The following is a 5,116-nucleotide window of genomic DNA, read 5'->3' on the forward strand; positions in this document are numbered from 1 at the left end:
CACGTTGTGTAATGCTCCGGAATCTGTAAATCTTGGCTTGGGTAATATATGGATAGCGATGGTCAGTGAAATCTGGTCTCATAGAAATAAGATAGTTTTTAATGAGGGAGTTGTGGACTTTTCTGAAATATTTTCTTTGGCTTAGTTAAAGGTTTGGGTTTGGCTCACGTCTAAGTTTCCCTCAGCTAGTTTTTCTTTTTCTGATTGGTGTCTCGCCCCTTTGATTTGTCTGTATTCACTTTAGTGAGATGTCGGAGGAAGTTTTTGTCGGATTTTGTCAAGAACTGTTTTATTTATTAGATGTTTGAAAGATGTTATGCGATCATATTGCTTATACCTTTTTTATTAGGGTTGAATAACTGCTTAAGTGGTTCTTGTATATGCTTAAGTGGTTCTTGTATATATATTTTTTATTGTTAATAAAAAAAAATTTACAACACTAAACAAAAACATAATATAGTTTACAAAGTCTCTTTTATTTTCCCATCTTCACCTATGATGATCTCACTGTCACCACACCCACAACTTTGATCCGGAGTACAAAATTGACCACGTTGGATTGGACTTACTCTTGCATATTTGTATTAGGATTTTTTTTTAAGAAGCTGAATTTTGAGGTAGATATATCTAAACTTTACTTTGTAAACGGGTTGATATATTCTTTAAATATTTTAATTTTTCTTATTAGTCGATAAAAGAAAATGGAGTATAATTCACAGAATTAGAAAACATCGAGGAAGTTCTTTAGCCACATTATGTTTCAGTATAACACTGTTACTAATGATGATGTACAGCATATTTACATTTTATAGGAACTAAATTAATATAAAAATATTTACAGTTTATTTGAGAACAATTATGTTGTTTAAAATATTATTTTTTTAGCAAAATGAATAAATTAAATAGAATTACAAAATGGAATGAGAACCTAATCAAAAATATTTAACAAATTTTTCAGGGCAGAGAAAGTATTTAGTTGTCCAAATTAAAGATTTCCTCATCAATATTCCTTTGGTTAAAAATGATCTTATTGCATTTTGGTGATGAAACTTTTGTGTGTGGTTTAATTAAGGTCTGTGTGGATGTCACCCATAAAATGACAAAGATGTCAGAATTTGAGTCGGGGAGTGGAAGTAACTAGACTTTACAGTGATGTGATCGAACAGCTAAAGTCCATCACTGCGAATCCTCATAAGCACCTTAGGCGTACGACTATGTAAGGAAAGACTAATGGAAGATCTCAGAGATTACCACACCAAGTTGGACCCACTTTTTCAATTACTCTCTTCCTTCATTTAAGTCTCTACAACATATGAGCTATTATTTATGTAATTTGCTTTTCTATTGCTCTAGATTATTGCCATTTAAACTTATTTATACAGCAAATTATAAAATATGAAATTTTCATCTAGTATAGATAGTGACGTAATAATTTCTAAAATATAAAACATGAGAGAGAACACATATTTTATACTAAAATTTATATGAAGTCAAATAGTCAAATATAACAAAAAATAATTCAATTCATCTATCTTCTAAATTGTAATAAAAATAATCTAGTTCATCTATTTAAAATTTAAAAAGTAAAAAAGAAAATATAATTTATTTCAGGTATTTTATTTCTTTTTTGTCATCATCATTAAAAAAACACTTTAGTTTAAATTTATTTAAAAATAAATTAACAATTTTATAAATTTTTACATTATATAAAAATATGATAAGAAATTAAATAAAAATATTTGTAATAATACATATATATAATCTAAATATTTCTAAATATATATAGAAATTATTCCTTATTTTTATAATCATAATAAAAATTTATACAAATAAGTTTGATTTCTAGAAAAATATTATATTTCTTAAAGATCGTATTAGAATTATATTAAAATTATTTAAAACTAAATAAATATTTTTGGGTTAACATACATGTATTGGTGTATACTTCTCTTCCTTTTTTTTCAAAAGAAAATTGTTTAATGGAATGTGAAAATCATTGTGTTGTTAAAGTTACAGCTAAGTAAATATGTATTAGACTATTAAAACTAAACAAGTCACATTTTCTTAGAAAGGTTTGCAAGGAAGAGATGCTTAATAGAAGGTTTGCAACCACAATCTTATCTATCCCTATCCTATCATTTCAATTTTCAACTCTTTGCTTTCTTTGTTCCCTTCTCTTATGCTGCCAACTTTACCTGTTCCCTTATGCAAGGCGTACACTGTGCTCCACTTTTTCCCACCACAGTTCCCTTTCTACGCTATCTACACAGAATTCCCATCTCATTTACCGAATCACCATATTCTTTTCTTCTACACTACCTCATAATCAAGAATCATCCAGGTAAACCACTCAATCCCCTCATCATTGCTTTTTCTTTCTTTTTTATTTATTTCCTTCTTATTTTAACCAAAAGTAAGCATGATAGTCCACGAATACCATTCTACGTCGTTCACATCAATTCTTGTTTTGTTTTTCACCTTGCATGGATGCCGTTACAAGAACCCTAAGTCCAGGCTAAACTTGTAGCAGGTAATAAATTAAATCGCACGATGAGCATGATTACCTATTAGGTTTATTATTCAGTGTATTCTGCTGTTGGAACTTCTTTCTTTAGATTTGGTAACCGCACGTGCATAGGAGTAGTGTAGACATATTATACAACAAATTCTTTATTAATAATCTGTAGTTCTGGTTTATAAACGTGATTCATTCGTAAATACATCTACTTAATACATTTTTTTTACGTTCGACACTAGTACTAGAAAACTATAGCAGTCACACGGTTGCTTACATACAGTTATATTTTTTTTACATTTCACTGCTGATGATACTTTCATTTATTTAGCTACTGCAGATACGATTATAATCCTCACCGGTCTTCAATCTTGTCGGACTCTGGATCAATGACCTGCCAATAGTAGACGAAGGGATATTAGGTCAGTGAACTGTGTTTTTGCATATATCACAAAAATGTTTTAATGTTAAGAATTTGATTAGACTCTATGATTGCGGAAAACAGCTTCAGTTATAATAGAAAATAGTTGGTCTAGAACAAAATGTAAAGAACTACTGAAAGGTTAATGAGGCTAGCACAGACTGAATAAACTTCAGTTCGATAGATTATAGAATCCTGATCAGAGTTTTAGCAAGGAGTGTCTAGCTAGTGATTTATCTCCAAATGTCTCTAATTGGCTAATGGGAAGCACTTACACTTACAATGGCAAGTATAGTTCTTTTAAGTTGAATTGTCAATTTAAAACTTGTCAATTTGCTTATGTTTTAGAAAGAAAAAAAAGGAACTCTTGAAACCAAAATGATTTACTCAGATATCAAGAAAAGGGTGGTGCAGTACCTGTGTTGTTTGACACCAATGGCTTAATTACTGTTAGAATTGTTTGTTCTGTAAGGGAATGGCACTTGACCACGTTCAATGCGTCGGACATCTTCTTTGAGGATCTCAAATTGCCTTTTGACCTCCTCCACTGTTTTTCCTACCTCGTTGGCAATATTCTGCCACTTATCTGGGGTTTCTATATCATACTTAGCCAGGGCTTTTTCAAATTCTTTGTTTTGCCTTTGGGTCCAAGATGATTCCATCTGAATGTATGGAATGAAGTTTCAACTTAAAGGCAATGGTAGTATTGAAAGGCTGGGTTGGACAGAAGAACAAAGGCTTCAGAAATATGGAAGTGGCTAAGTGAGTTTCCCAAACTGGGAAGGAGAGAAGGGAAACTATTGCTTCAGGCAAGCAATGGTATGGGAAAACAATAACTAAGCTAGCACTTTATAAGTAGGAGGGAAAGCGCTGGAAGGATACTGGTTTAGGCCTGTTGGATGAGTATATTTTTTAAAAGGACAGAGGATAAAGAGACTTGTTCTTCGTTCCCTTGAAACCACTTTATGAATCGCGATAGTGGACAACAAGTGGAATAGAAGAATCAAGATCAAACGACATTCGTTTACTCTTTTATTCTTTCGATCAAAGATACTGCTTTATTTTGTCATTGGCAAGTTGCACCTCTCTTTATAGATTCGAGTCAGTGGCTTTCAGCGTCAAAATTCAGCATGCAATTACCAGACATGCTGATAATTTGCTTATCTTTTCTTTTCAAAGAGTGAGACTGTGAATAATACTGTTTATTTCTCGTTTAAAAGTAACAAATAACAATATACAATAATAGCAAGCTTTGCAGCACTAGGGAAATGAAGATAGTTCATCTTTTAAAAGAAAATGAAGCATTTTTCATGTAAAATGCTAGAGTGTGGACAAAACACACGCCAAATTGTACAGTTATGATAAATTAATGGCAAAACACAATGACAGCAATAGCTGTTTTGTATCAAAGTCCAACTTTGAGTCATGCCTTTAGTGTCGGACATACTTTATTTAGTACATCCAAGATTAAGTAAGCAACTAAATGCTTTGTGAACGACATATGCTTTGGAGTCAAAGTATATTTAATTAAGAGTAAACACAGAGTATATGAGTATAATTTTAATGAAAAACGAGTTGGCATTGTTTTCAAGGTGAAAAATGAGGATTACAGCTTATAAGAATTCAGAAGTTGCATGGTTTAATCTTGAAAGATATGGAGAGCTTAACGTTCAAGTAGGTTGATGAAGTTGAGTAAACTGTTCTAGCATGATTTGTGATCAGAAAGTGCTATCAAACCTGAAGGAAAATCCTACCGAACAACTTTTAATGACAAGTAACAATGCTAAGTAGAAGTGAGTATCAGGTAGTGAAGTGTAAATAAACTATTATAAAGATCGAGAATAAGGGAATGCTAAATGTAGACATGCAAGAAAAGATAATAGGAATGAATATATTGCGGTAAAAAAATTAGTTGCAATATTAAGGAGAAGATGAAAAAAATTTGTCTCCGGTGATTTGGTCATGTGACAAGAATGTGGATGGATATTGTGATAAGGAAAAGATTTCTTTAACAAAAAAAATTAAAACACAAATACTTTGACAAATCACTATAATAATATAATAATATTTTATATTAAAAAATAAATTAAATATGATTAAAACATTAGTTTATTGGAGTGTGAAGTATATGTTTTGTTATGTGTATCTGGTGTTAAGATATCATTATCTAAAATGAAAGG

General features: G+C 31.0%; 1 pseudogene across 1 annotated transcript; it reads right to left on the reverse strand.

Moving 5' to 3' along the window:
* Positions 1 to 2,675: 2,675 nt before the first annotated feature.
* LOC137805973 (protein RADIALIS-like 2 pseudogene) lies at positions 2,676 to 3,744 on the reverse strand (annotated as a pseudogene). Its single transcript, XR_011080288.2, has 2 exons — positions 3,354 to 3,744; positions 2,676 to 2,909 (listed from the first exon to the last, which is right to left on the reverse strand). The product of XR_011080288.2 is annotated as a protein RADIALIS-like 2 pseudogene (transcript).
* Positions 3,745 to 5,116: the final 1,372 nt, after the last annotated feature.

The sequence above is a fragment of the Phaseolus vulgaris genome, chromosome 3 (genome assembly GCF_051622355.1).
Source record: "Phaseolus vulgaris cultivar YP4 chromosome 3, ASM5162235v1, whole genome shotgun sequence".
Taxonomy (NCBI): domain Eukaryota; kingdom Viridiplantae; phylum Streptophyta; class Magnoliopsida; order Fabales; family Fabaceae; genus Phaseolus; species Phaseolus vulgaris.